At 44.0% G+C, this 12,360-nt stretch overlaps 6 non-coding genes across 6 annotated transcripts; 5 read left to right on the top strand and 1 right to left on the bottom strand.

Moving 5' to 3' along the window:
* The first annotated feature begins 6,163 nt into the window (after nt 1-6,163).
* Nucleotides 6,164-6,237, top strand: TRNAT-AGU (transfer RNA threonine (anticodon AGU)). The gene has a single exon. It is a non-coding gene; the product is annotated as a tRNA-Thr (tRNA).
* Nucleotides 6,238-7,844: 1,607 nt separating this feature from the next.
* Nucleotides 7,845-7,918, top strand: TRNAT-AGU (transfer RNA threonine (anticodon AGU)). The gene has a single exon. It is a non-coding gene; the product is annotated as a tRNA-Thr (tRNA).
* Nucleotides 7,919-8,686: 768 nt separating this feature from the next.
* TRNAT-AGU (transfer RNA threonine (anticodon AGU)) lies at nt 8,687-8,760 on the top strand. The gene has a single exon. It is a non-coding gene; the product is annotated as a tRNA-Thr (tRNA).
* A 1,608-nt stretch (nt 8,761-10,368) lies between these two features.
* Nucleotides 10,369-10,442, top strand: TRNAT-AGU (transfer RNA threonine (anticodon AGU)). Its single transcript has one exon. It is a non-coding gene; the product is annotated as a tRNA-Thr (tRNA).
* Nucleotides 10,443-11,209: 767 nt separating this feature from the next.
* Nucleotides 11,210-11,283, top strand: TRNAT-AGU (transfer RNA threonine (anticodon AGU)). The gene has a single exon. It is a non-coding gene; the product is annotated as a tRNA-Thr (tRNA).
* Nucleotides 11,284-11,520: 237 nt separating this feature from the next.
* Nucleotides 11,521-11,593, bottom strand: TRNAK-UUU (transfer RNA lysine (anticodon UUU)). Its single transcript has one exon. It is a non-coding gene; the product is annotated as a tRNA-Lys (tRNA).
* Between the last annotated feature and the right edge of the window lie 767 nt (nt 11,594-12,360).

Consider the following 12,360-nt stretch of genomic DNA (forward strand, 5'->3'; position numbering starts at 1 on the left):
ACCTCTTGTGGAGGCGCTATTTGAGCTGGATTTTGTGCAGCCACTACTTGCGTTGGGCTTTGGGCCATTGGTGTTGGCGCAGTTATTAGTGCCCCTTCCATGGTATATTTAGTAAGTTTTTTCTGTACTAATTTGGCCTCTTCTGTTTTCCTGTCCTCTTCCTTTTGTTTCATTTTTCCTTGCCATGTTCTACAGTGATGTACTATAGTCAGTTGTATTTCCGGCCATGGTTTTGCTTCCATCCCCACTACTTTCTTTAATTGTCTCTGAACTCCTTCTGGGAGCCCTTGTACTAGTATATGATAAAATATGGCTGGTGTTTTGTCCCATTGTTCTCTAGTTTCCATGCGCCACTTCTCTTGAATATCCTGGATATAATCAACAGGATCCTCGTTCTCACCCATCTTACGGGAAGTAATGGCTCCTATGTCTGATGTGTCTGGGTACTGCACTCTTAGTGCCTGCCATAGCGCATGTCTGCAGTTTGCAAATGGTGCCCCATCATGCGATGTGTTTGTTATTGTTACCCCATGGAATCCCGCTCTTTTCCAAATGTCATCCGCTCTATCCCCTAATATTGATATTAACAGGCCCTTAACATCTCCCACTGCTAGTTTCTGTCCTGCGGTGTGTTTTTCCATTTCATATATCCATTTACCCGCACCTCCACTTAATGATGGGAGCCTACATTTTATGTTTTCCTTATCCGTATGTTTCCAAGGTACATATTGTGGTCTAACCCCTCCTCTCTCCAGCAGTGGCATTACATTCTGTCTTGTGTCATCCTTTATGCTCCATGATGTTAACTCTTCACACCCCTCCTCTTCCCCCATTCCTTTTACTACTTCAAATCCTTCCTTACTACCTCTTCTCCTACCTCCCTCTTCTTCCTTTCCCCTTTTTTCATCCTTTCCTGTGTTCAATATTGGCACGTCTGTTTGCCTGTCTTGCCTGCGACTAGGGAGGTCCCTAAGCCGACATGCATAAGGTGTAACTTCGTCCATGAAGGGTGCGAGCTTTATTCTGTGCAGAGAGCGTGCAGTTGTTGAACATGTGGGGTGTGGCGTTAGAGAGCGTGATGGTGATGTGGGTGGCGTGTGTTGGTTGGTGAGCGTCGGTGGCGTGTGTTCGTTAGTTTGTGTTTCTCCCATTCTTTTCACTTCCTCCTTACTTCTCTCCATCTCCTCCCATCTTCTACTCACCCATGGCGAATCTATGTTTGTTCTAGTGAGGTATAGCTTATCTAAGCTTTCCCTTTCACTCTTCCTTCCATCCTCACTACAAAAATCATTCATAAATTGCGCCCCCCACTCTGCCTTTTTTCCTTTTATTGTTACAGTTTTTAAGTCTATTAGGTCTCCCTTTTCCTTTCCGTTGTTACCACCTGTTCCCCTTAGTGCTGACGTTGTTGCTACCTCTCTATTTTTATATACTTCTCCCCATCTTTCACTCTCCCTCTTACTCTCTTCTCTCTCCCCTTCACTCCTCTCCTCCATCTCCCTACTATTTTCCTCTCTTTTCCTTTTTAATTCCTCCATTACTTCGTTGCTCATCTGTTCCAATATCCTTTCATCCTCTCTCCTCCTTTCCCATTTCACCCTTTCTCTTTCTACTATACTCTCTATTACCTTCCCCTCTTCATATTTTTTAGCTGTCTCTGATATTATCCTCCTCCTCCATATTTCCATTTCTTTTTCATTTTCTTCTTCTTCCTTCTTCTTCTCCCTCATCACTACTCTTGATACCCTTTCTGCTGCTGCTTTTACCCTTACAGCTTCCCTCTTTCTCTCCTCACTTTGCTCCCTTAATTTTTCCAATTCGTCCTTACCTTCTTTCCTTTTCCTCACTCTCTCTCTTTCCTCCCCCTCAAGTTGTTTTATCAGTTCATTCTGCTCATCCCTTAGTTTAGCTAATCTTTCCTCCAAAATCTCTTCCTTCTGCCGTAGCAGCTCCTCTCCCCTCATTTCACTCTCTCTTTCACTATCCTCGTTTGTTCTCTTTACCGCCTCCCTTTCCTTTCCAGTTAGTGATCCTCGTAATTTCAACAATATCTGTGCAGCTACCCACTCATCGTTTCCTATCTCTACAGTCTGCTCTTCTCTCCTCCCGTCCCCCATTGGTATCTTTCCATGAGCCACATATGGTGGAGGGCTGTATGCCGGGTTTGAGTATCCTTCAGCCGCCCTTAACTGTCCTTTTATTTCTCCTAATTCTCTTAAAGGGTACAACCCTCCCCCCTCTGTTTTCACTCCCGGTGTTAAGGGTATCTCATTGCTCGGTTCCTGTTTTATGTCAGCTAATTTATCAACCTTTCCTCCACCCAGTTTTTCATTCCCCATATTCTTTGTTCCTTCACTCTCCTTTTCCCCATCCGTTCCTTCTTTCTTAATCTCCTTTTCTTCCGGTGTTTCCCCCATAGTGAACATTCCATTTGGTCCTGGTCTAGACCCCTGGAACATCCTCCATAAGTTAAACACCTCCACATGGTTTGCCAACTTCTTCCCCTTGTATGTATTGTGCAGATGGTTTAATAGTGAATGTTGGGCATATGGGTCAAAGCTACCATTAGGCGGCCATGGTGTCAACATTTTGTTGTCCGTCCCCTGGGTCCACTCTATGCTGTACTTAATTAACTTCTCCCTATGTGGTGGCAGTGTTGTGCATATATGTTGTAGTGGGGTAGTGAGGGTATTCCCCCACCCTCCCAACCCTCTCCCGTATGACATACTAGCGCACCCTTTCTTACCCTTCCCCTTGCTACCAGTTTGCAACATACAACCTTTTATTGCTTACCTTGCCCCGCAAGTGTGGGGACTTACGACAATCCTTTGACAAATTATGCAATGATAATAATCACAAAAAAAAAAAAAAATTATAAAACAAATATATTTATGATGTTATATTATATTCCTTCCCCTACGGCCCCCTGCGGCCGAAGCGCACGCAGCCCCCTGCAGCTGCGTACCCCTTACGACGATCTTACACAGTCGTCCTTTTTCCCCGTTCTCCTCCCACCTTTACACTTGCCGTGGCCGGCGTTCTCCGTGCGCAGCCACGCCCCCTTCCCCTTCTCCTCTTTGATCCACTCGTTTATCGTTTATCTCCGTGTCCGCTCCTTTATCATGTTTCTCTTCCCCACCAATGTCAAACCCAAAGCTTCTTGTGTTCACGATATCTTACTAAATCCCTACTGGTGACGTCACCTATTTCTTCGAACTACTGGTATATTCGTGTTATGTTCTTTAAATTCAAAATACACTTGCAATCTACCCCACTAACCCTACAGCTGTCTTCCTGTCTCTCCTTGAACAAGGTAATCTCATCAATACTATAACCGGACTGCGCACGCTGCGTCGCCTCGCGTGTGATACGCCCCTCAACAGGAGGGCTTAACCAGCCAATTATCTTCCGTTTTGGGCAACTACGTAACTAGCCACCGCCCACAGGGAAACGTCATCTACCTATCGAGTTTCTTGCTCGAACAATAGGGAACCTCATCTACCTATCGAGTTTCTTGCTCGAACAATAGGGAACCTCATCTACTCATTGAATGATAAATGTCAAATCGTAGGAAACCACACACACCCACCCTCACACCTAGTCGCGATTTAGGCCAATCAGTGTCTTTCGAGCGGCTGCACGTGATGTTTTCGTGCCCCGCCCCCCTCTTTCGCGTAACGTTAGCTTTTTGTTGCGAGCGTCTGCACGTGTTGTTCTCGTGCCCTGCCCCCCTCTTTCGCGTAACGTTAGCCGCCTTCTCTCGCACTCAATTCACTACCATTCATTCCATTATCATCACTCAATTAAACCTTCACCCCACCTTTTTACAATACCTCCCTCCTCCCTTATTTACTTCCGCCCCCTCCCTCACAATTTCGCATTGCTTGTTGTGCGTGTCATGCTCACCAAGTTCCCTCGATGCAGGGCCGCTCGACTGCGTGCACCCCTCCAAGCGGCTCGCCACCTCCCCTCGTCTGGACCACGTCTGGACACTCGCCGACCGCGGGCGGGATACTTCTCAACCGGCTCCCGAGGGCCAATATCCGGATTGCGCTGTCCGGTCCTCTCGCAGCTCCGCGATGGTCCTGTAGTCCTCAGAAGGGGGCAACGGCAGAGGGGGCCGCGCCGCCGGGCCTCCCCGCAACGGGAGTGCCTGGAAAAATAAAAAATAAAAGTCGATCTTAAACAGATCTCAGCAGTGCCTCCAACTTGTCGGGGGGGATTCTGCCGGGGTCGGCCGGGCCGTCCGCAGACCTCCGGGCAGGGAGGCCCCAACTCCTCCCGTGTATATCTCGGATCGAGACAGAGTATGAGGCACACACAAGGAGCAAGGCAACTTCTGTCGTTTATTATGCAAACGGCAGGGATGGGTCAAGGAGCGTACGCGTTCGTCCTGACACACACACAATAGTGGGGCTCGCAGGCCCTTTTTACTACATTAGGACGCGCTACTTGCGTCATTCCAAAAAGTTACCAAAAGAACCTATCGCCACTCTTGATTGGTTGCTCGAGTGGTGGGGTTAGTATAGTACGCATATAGAGAATGATATTAGTGGTTAAGATGTAGTCAGGTGGTATATCTGGGTTGTCCCTACAATTAGATACATAAGAATTGTTACATGAAGACCCCTGAGGATTGGCTAACGTTACTGACGTCTGAGATGAGAACCTCATGTTCTGATTGGTGCATCCGTGAGCTCCCCAGCCTGGGACCACCGTTGTTCCCAGCACACGGTGCACCTGTGGTTGCAACAGTGTTTCAATATGGGTACGTGCAGGCAATGTGAGGATTTATTCATAGGTGGGAGACTGACCGTTCCCACTGTAGCAGGTGTCCATTGAGCCTTTCAAGTGTGTCGGCCTGCGTCTCGTAGCGAGGTACCCAGACGCCTTTTCTCTCCTGGGTTTTGGCATCTCGTCAGGTTCGGCTTGGTCACGTGGGGAGGGACCGTGTTTGAGGCATAATTCTGCACAATTAATATTGTTTTTCCACTGTATGTCTGGTTTAATTTGCAGATATGATTTTAACATTGGTACGTGGAGTGCGAGGTTGCAACATCGTGCCTTTGAAGATTTGTTTCTTGACTGTGGGTTTGCAACATTACGACCTTGGCTAGTTGCTCCACTGGGTTCTTTCTGCAGGCTCAGCAACCTGACTTTTGCTTTGTTAATGTCCACGGGAACTCTTGCTTGAGGCCTACTTGGGCCTGGTGCACGAGTAATCCATTTAGTGCATGGATGCTTTAGGTTATAGTGGCATACAGTTTCATGGCCAGTATCGTGTTTCCATTATATCTCTCATGATGGTAACGGGTTTCAAGAGAAGCGTGAGCAAGCGTTATAAATGAGCTCATGGTGCGTCTTGCGTTTCTGCATTCTGAAAGCCTATGTAAAAATAATAAAGATGCACGTCCGTGAATAAGCCTGTCGCCTACGTCAGAGCACTGAGTATGTTCTTCGTGTAGATTGGTGTGGAAATGTTCAGCGTGTATAATAGTTCAGCGGTGCTTCCCGTTATCTAGGTCGTCATGGCATCTCTAACGATGTGTAGATTTCAGTCTAGTTGGTCCGTGCCGCAGGTGTCGGCATGGCCAGTGCGGGCTGTTGGGCAGGCAGATGGACACATCCGTATGTTTCTGTACCAGGGTATTTGGTCATCTGGTAAATGGGCAAACTCTTCTCGTGGCGGGTGTCTGGGCCGCGACCCTCTAGGCCAAGCGCGAGAGGTGAAGGACGGGAGTCTGGTTTTCCATTCTCCCACTTCAACCTCACTGGTCAATAAAGGAAATGAATTACTAGTGCATTACACACATTTTGACACTGGAGACATAACTTTTTTCAGTCATTCCGTATCCAGATATAGAGATTTGCAGCATCTAGGACTTTAATGTTCACCCACTTACGGATTTGAATGTTTTGCCACATTCATGAGTGCAAACTTGCTCCCCAGTAAAGACGAACATGTGCTCCTCAATGCACACACTGGGCAATGCAGTCCACTCTAAATCGACGATTAATGACATGCTCGTTTTGTGCAATGGAGTTTCAGTCAATTGGAAAACATTTTGTAAAGTTATATTGCAACAGAAGCCCAGCCTTAAAAAAAGTGGATTTCACTTCTAAATGATTACATGAGGAAGGACAGGAGATCAGATGCAAAAGAGGTGCTGTGGCTTAGTTGGTTAAAGCGCCTGTCTAGTAAACAGGAGATCCTGAGTTCGAATCTCAGCAGCGCCTGTCTGCTTTTTTTTCGACCAATCTGTCTCCCCAATATTAAAACTTTGTACAAAGATTGTTATTTCATGCTATTTAGAAGCACAGTCAGGCTTGAAACGTTGGCAAAGCATCCAAGAATTCTGGACTCCACTACCTTAGAGTCATATTGCCCAAGGTTGCGATGCCATCAGAAATAGCACATATTAGAATGAGCAATTCATATTTCCTGCTAAATTTTTTGTAAAAGAAGCAAAGATACGCCTGAACAGGGACTTGAACCCTGGACCCTCAGATTAAAAGTCTGATGCTCTACCGACTGAGCTATCCAGGCACAGGGATCACTGCCCATTTGAAACTTGATTTTCACTCTACAGCACCTCCATACATGGCTACCTCACTGGTCAATAAAGGAAATGAATTACTAGTGCATTACACACATTTTGACACTGGAGACATAACTTTTTTCAGTCATTCCGTATCCAGATATAGAGATTTGCAGCATCTAGGACTTTAATGTTCACCCACTTACGGATTTGAATGTTTTGCCACATTAATGAGTGCAAACTTGCTCCCCAGTAAAGACGAACATGTGCTCCTCAATGCACACACTGGGCAATGCAGTCCACTCTAAATCGACGATTAATGACATGCTCGTTTTGTGCAATGGAGTTTCAGTCAATTGGAAAACATTTTGAAAAGTTATATTGCAACAGAAGCCCAGCCTTAAAAAAGTGGATTTCACTTCTAAATGATTACATGAGGAAGGAAAGGAGACCAGATTCAAAAAAGGTGCTGTGGCTTAGTTGGTTAAAGTGCCTGTCTAGTAAGCAGGAGATCCTGAGTTCGAATCTCAGCAGCGCTTGTCTGCTTTTTTTCGACCAATCTGTCTCCCCAATATTAAAACTTTGTACAAAGATTGCTATTTCATGCTATTTAGAAGCACAGTCAGGCTTGATATGTTGGCAAAGCATCCAAGAACTCTGGACTCCACTACCTTAGAGTCATATTGCCCAAGGTTGCGATGCCATCAGAAATAGCACATATTAGAATGAGCAATTCATATTTCCTGCTTAATTTTTTGTAAAAGAAGCAAAGGTACGCCTGAACAGGGACTTGAACCCTGGACCCTCAGATTAAAAGTCTGATGCTCTACCGACTGAGCTATCCAGGCAGATGGATCACTGCCATTTGAAACTTGATTTTCACTCTACAGCACCTCCATACATGGCTACCTCACTGGTCAATGAAGGAAATGAATTACTAGTGCATTACACACATTTTGACACTGGAGACATAACTTTTTTCAGTCATTCCGTATCCAGATATAGAGATTTGCAGCATCTAGGACTTTAATGTTCACCCACTTACGGATTTGAATGTTTTGCCACATTCATGAGTGCAAACTTGCTCCCCAGTAAAGACGAACATGTGCTCCTCAATGCACACACTGGGCAATGCAGTCCACTCTAAATCGACGATTAATGACATGCTCGTTTTGTGCAATGGAGTTTCAGTCAATTGGAAAACATTTTGTAAAGTTATATTGCAACAGAAGCCCAGCCTTAAAAAAAGTGGATTTCACTTCTAAATGATTACATGAGGAAGGACAGGAGATCAGATGCAAAAGAGGTGCTGTGGCTTAGTTGGTTAAAGCGCCTGTCTAGTAAACAGGAGATCCTGAGTTCGAATCTCAGCAGCGCCTGTCTGCTTTTTTTTTCGACCAATCTGTCTCCCCAATATTAAAACTTTGTACAAAGATTGTTACTTCATGCTATTTAGAAGCACAGTCAGGCTTGAAACGTTGGCAAAGCATCCAAGAATTCTGGACTCCACTACCTTAGAGTCATATTGCCCAAGGTTGCGATGTCATCAGAAATAGCACATATTAGAATGAGCAATTCATATTTCCTGCTAAATTTTTTGTAAAAGAAGCAAAGATACGCCTGAACAGGGACTTGAACCCTGGTCCCTCAGATTAAAAGTCTGATGCTCTACCGACTGAGCTATCCAGGCACAGGGATCACTACCCATTTGAAACTTGATTTTCACTCTACAGCACCTCCATACATGGCTACCTCACTGGTCAATAAAGGAAATGAATTACTAGTGCATTACACACATTTTGACACTGGAGACATAACTTTTTTCAGTCATTCCGTATCCAGATATAGAGATTTGCAGCATCTAGGACTTTAATGTTCACCCACTTACGGATTTGAATGTTTTGCCACATTCATGAGTGCAAACTTGCTCCCCAGTAAAGACGAACATGTGCTCCTCAATGCACACACTGGGCAATGCAGTCCACTCTAAATCGACGATTAATGACATGCTCGTTTTGTGCAATGGAGTTTCAGTCAATTGGAAAACATTTTGAAAAGTTATATTGCAACAGAAGCCCAGCCTTAAAAAAGTGGATTTCACTTCTAAATGATTACATGAGGAAGGAAAGGAGACCAGATGCAAAAAAGGTGCTGTGGCTTAGTTGGTTAAAGCGCCTGTCTAGTAAACAGGAGATCCTGAGTTCGAATCTCAGCAGCGCCTGTCTGCTTTTTTTTCGACCAATCTGTCTCCCCAATATTAAAACTTTGTACAAAGATTGCTATTTCATGCTATTTAGAAGCACAGTCAGGCTTGAAATGTTGGCAAAGCATCCAAGAACTCTGGACTCCACTACCTTAGAATCATATTGCCCAAGGTTGCGATGCCATCAGAAATAGCACATATTAGAATGAGCAATTCATATTTCCTGCTTAATTTTTTGTAAAAGAAGCAAAGGTACGCCTGAACAGGGACTTGAACCCTGGACCCTCAGATTAAAAGTCTGAGGCTCTACCGACTGAGCTATCCAGGCACAGGGATCACTGCCCATTTGAAACTTGATTTTCACTCTACAGCACCTCCATACATGGCTACCTCACTGGTCAATAAAGGAAATGAATTACTAGTGCATTACACACATTTTGACACTGGAGACATAACTTTTTCAGTCATTCCGTATCCAGATATAGAGATTTGCAGCATCTAGGACTTTAATGTTCACCCACTTACGGATTTGAATGTTTTGCCACATTCATGAGTGCAAACTTGCTCCCCAGTAAAGACGAACATGTGCTCCTCAATGCACACACTGGGCAATGCAGTCCACTCTAAATCGACGATTAATGACATGCTCGTTTTGTGCAATGGAGTTTCAGTCAATTGGTTAACATTTTGAAAAGTTATATTGCAACAGAAGCCCAGCCTTAAAAAAGTGGATTTCACTTCTGATTGATTACATGAGGAAGGAAAGGAGACCAGATGCAAAAAAGGTGCTGTGGCTTAGTTGGTTAAAGCGCCTGTCTAGTAAACAGGAGATCCTGAGTTTGAATCTCAGCAGCGCCTGTCTGCTTTTTTTTCGACCAATCTGTCTCCCCAATATTAAAACTTTGTACAAAGATTGCTATTTCATGCTATTTAGAAGCACAGTCAGGCTTGAAATGTTGGCAAAGCATCCAAGAACTCTGGACTCCACTACCTTAGAGTCATATTGCCCAAGGTTGCGATGCCATCAGAAACAGCACATATTAGAATGAGCAATTCATATTTCCTGCTTAATTTTTTGTAAAAGAAGCAAAGGTACGCCTGAACAGGGACTTGAACCCTGGACCCTCAGATTAAAAGTCTGATGCTCTACCGACTGAGTTATCCAGGAACAGGGATCACTGCCCATTTGAAACTTGATTTTCACTCTACAGCACCTCCATACATGGCTACCTCACTGGTCAATAAAGGAAATGAATTACTAGTGCATTACACACATTTTGACACTGGAGACATAACTTTTTTCAGTCATTCCGTATCCAGATATAGAGATTTGCAGCATCTAGGACTTTAATGTTCACCCACTTACGGATTTGAATGTTTTGCCACATTCATGAGTGCAAACTTGCTCCCCAGTAAAGGCGAACATGTGCTCCTCAATACACACACTGGGCAATGCAGTCCACTCTAAATCAACGATTAATGACATGCTCGTTTTGTGCAATGGAGTTTCAGTCAACTGGAAAACATTTTGTAAAGTTATATTGCAACAGAAGCCCAGCCTTAAAAAAAGTGGATTTCACTTCTAAATGATTACATGAGGAAGGAAAGGAGATCAGATGCAAAAGAGGTGCTGTGGCTTAGTTGGTTAAAGCGCCTGTCTAGTAAACAGGAGATCCTGAGTTCGAATCTCAGCAGCGCCTGTCTGCTTTTTTTTCGACCAATCTGTCTCCCCAATATTAAAACTTTGTACAAAGATTGCTGTTTCATGCTATTTAGAAGCACAGTCAGGCTTGAAATGTTGGCAAAGCATCCAAGAACTCTGGACTCCACTACCTTAGAGTCATATTGCCCAAGGTTGCGATGCCATCAGAAATAGCACATATTAGAATGAGCAATTCATATTTCCTGCTAAATTTTTTGTAAAAGAAGCAAAGATACGCCTGAACAGGGACTTGAACCCTGGACCCTCAGATTAAAAGTCTGATGCTCTACCGACTGAGCTATCCAGGCACAGGGATCACTGCACATTTGAAACTTGATTTTCACTCTACAGCACCTCCATACATGGCTACCTCACTGGTCAATAAAGGAAATGAATTACTAGTGCATTACACACATTTTGACACTGGAGACATAACTTTTTTCAGTCATTCCGTATCCAGATATAGAGATTTGCAGCATCTAGGACTTTAATGTTCACCCACTTACGGATTTGAATGTTTTGCCACATTCATGAGTGCAAACTTGCTCCCCAGTAAAGACGAACATGTGCTCCTCAATGCACACACTGGGCAATGCAGTCCACTCTAAATCGACGATTAATGACATGCTCGTTTTGTGCAATGGAGTTTCAGTCAATTGGAAAACATTTTGAAAAGTTATATTGCAACAGAAGCCCAGCCTTAAAAAAGTGGATTTCACTTCTAAATGATTACATGAGGAAGGAAAGGAGACCAGATGCAAAAAAGGTGCTGTGGCTTAGTTGGTTAAAGCGCCTGTCTAGTAAACAGGAGATCCTGAGTTCGAATCTCAGCAGCGCCTGTCTGCTTTTTTTTCGACCAATCTGTCTCCCCAATATTAAAACTTTGTACAAAGATTGCTGTTTCATGCTATTTAGAAGCACAGTCATGCTTGAAATGTTGGCAAAGCATCCAAGAACTCTGGACTCCACTACCTTAGAGTCATATTGCCCAAGGTTGCGATGCCATCAGAAATAGCACATATTAGAATGAGCAATTCATATTTCCTGCTTAATTTTTTGTAAAAGAAGCAAAGGTATGCCTGAACAGGGACTTGAACCCTGGACCCTCAGATTAAAAGTCTGATGCTCTACCGACTGAGCTATCCAGGCACAGGGATCACTGCCAATTTGAAACTTGATTTTCACTCTACAGCACCTCCACACATGGCTACCTCACTGGTCAATAAAGGAAATGAATTACTAGTGCATTACACACATTTTGACACTGGAGACATAACTTTTTTCAGTCATTCCGTATCCAGATATAGAGATTTGCAGCATCTAGGACTTTAATGTTCACCCACTTACGGATTTGAATGTTTTGCCACATTCATGAGTGCAAACTTGCTCCCCAGTAAAGACGAACATGTGCTCCTCAATGCACACACTGGGCAATGCAGTCCACTCTAAATCAACGATTAATGACATGCTCGTTTTGTGCAATGGAGTTTCAGTCAATTGGAAAACATTTTGAAAAGTTATATTGCAACAGAAGCCCAGCCTTAAAAAAGTGGATTTCACTTCTGATTGATTACATGAGGAAGGAAAGGAGACCAGATGCAAAAAAGGTGCTGTGGCTCAGTTGGTTAAAGCGCCTGTCTAGTAAACAGGAGATCCTGAGTTCGAATCTCAGCAGCGCCTGTCTGCTTTTTTTTCGACCAATCTGTCTCCCCAATATTAAAACTTTGTACAAAGATTGCTATTTCATGCTATTTAGAAGCACAGTCAGGCTTGAAATGTTGGCAAAGCATCCAAGAACTCTGGACTCCACTACCTTAGAGTCATATTGCCCAAGGTTGCGATGCCATCAGAAATAGCACATATTAGAATGAGCAATTCATATTTCCTGCTTAATTTTTTGTAAAAGAAGCAAAGGT

This window comes from Ambystoma mexicanum, unplaced genomic scaffold (genome assembly GCF_040938575.1).
Source record: "Ambystoma mexicanum isolate Mex_15411 unplaced genomic scaffold, UKY_AmexF1_1 Mex_scaf1, whole genome shotgun sequence".
NCBI classification, from domain to species: Eukaryota; Metazoa; Chordata; class Amphibia; order Caudata; family Ambystomatidae; genus Ambystoma; species Ambystoma mexicanum.